This window comes from Solanum tuberosum, unplaced genomic scaffold (assembly GCF_000226075.1).
Source record: "Solanum tuberosum cultivar DM 1-3 516 R44 unplaced genomic scaffold, SolTub_3.0 scf00048, whole genome shotgun sequence".
Taxonomy (NCBI): Eukaryota; Viridiplantae; Streptophyta; class Magnoliopsida; order Solanales; family Solanaceae; genus Solanum; species Solanum tuberosum.
Genome location: NW_006238976.1, coordinates 1812082 through 1813019, shown reverse-complemented (window position 1 = coordinate 1813019; position 938 = coordinate 1812082).

Genomic DNA, 938 nt, shown 5'->3' with positions numbered 1-938 from the left:
ATTGAATTTACTGAATAAAACTTCAAAATTCACTATTTTGGCATAGAAGGAAGAGACAATGATATTTTCAGTTCCACAAAGAATTTCCATAAACACTTATATATATGAAACCAATAAGAAAAATGTTCTCACCTTGGACATTTTTCTTTCATAAGTAAATTATAAATAAATTTTGATGAAACATATATAAAATCCTTAAAATTGTTTATGAATATAATATATTATGTATGTATAATAATAAAATTTGTGTATATAACTTGTTGGTTCGGTTCGGTTATTTCTTCTATTTTTTTCGAACAAAACCATAACCAAACCAAATATTATCGATTCTTAACAATCTAAAACCAAACCATAAATCGGTTCATTTTGGTTTTTCGGTTTGAATCGGTTTTTATGCAAACCATGAACACCCCTAGTGGAAACAATCATTTATGTTGGTATAGAATAGACCGTCTATATCATGTTTCTTGAAGTGCGACAGACTGTTTATATCATTCTTCTTGAAGTACAATCCTTTCTCAAGTTATGAAAACAATCATTAATGTTAAGATATGATAAACGGTCTATATCTTGCTTCTTGAAGTGCTATTCTTTCTTGAATCATGAAAACAATCATTAATACTCATCTAAAATAGATTGTCTATATAGTATACTTTTTGAAGTGTGACTTTTTCTCGAACTACTAATATGAGATATTTTGTGTACGAATAAATTCTTTTTTTATTTAAAGAGTTGTCCAAATATTTTTAACATGTGTTTTCCATTTCTTTTGTAAGGAGACTATCAAGTACTATGGTTGCCTTGATATTGTTTTTATATATTTTTGGCAGAATATATTGAATTTTATTTAGATATATGAACTATAATATATTTTAATTAAACACTTAAATATATAATGTGTTCAAATTAATTTTTTTTAGGTGAGGGGAGTGACAAAA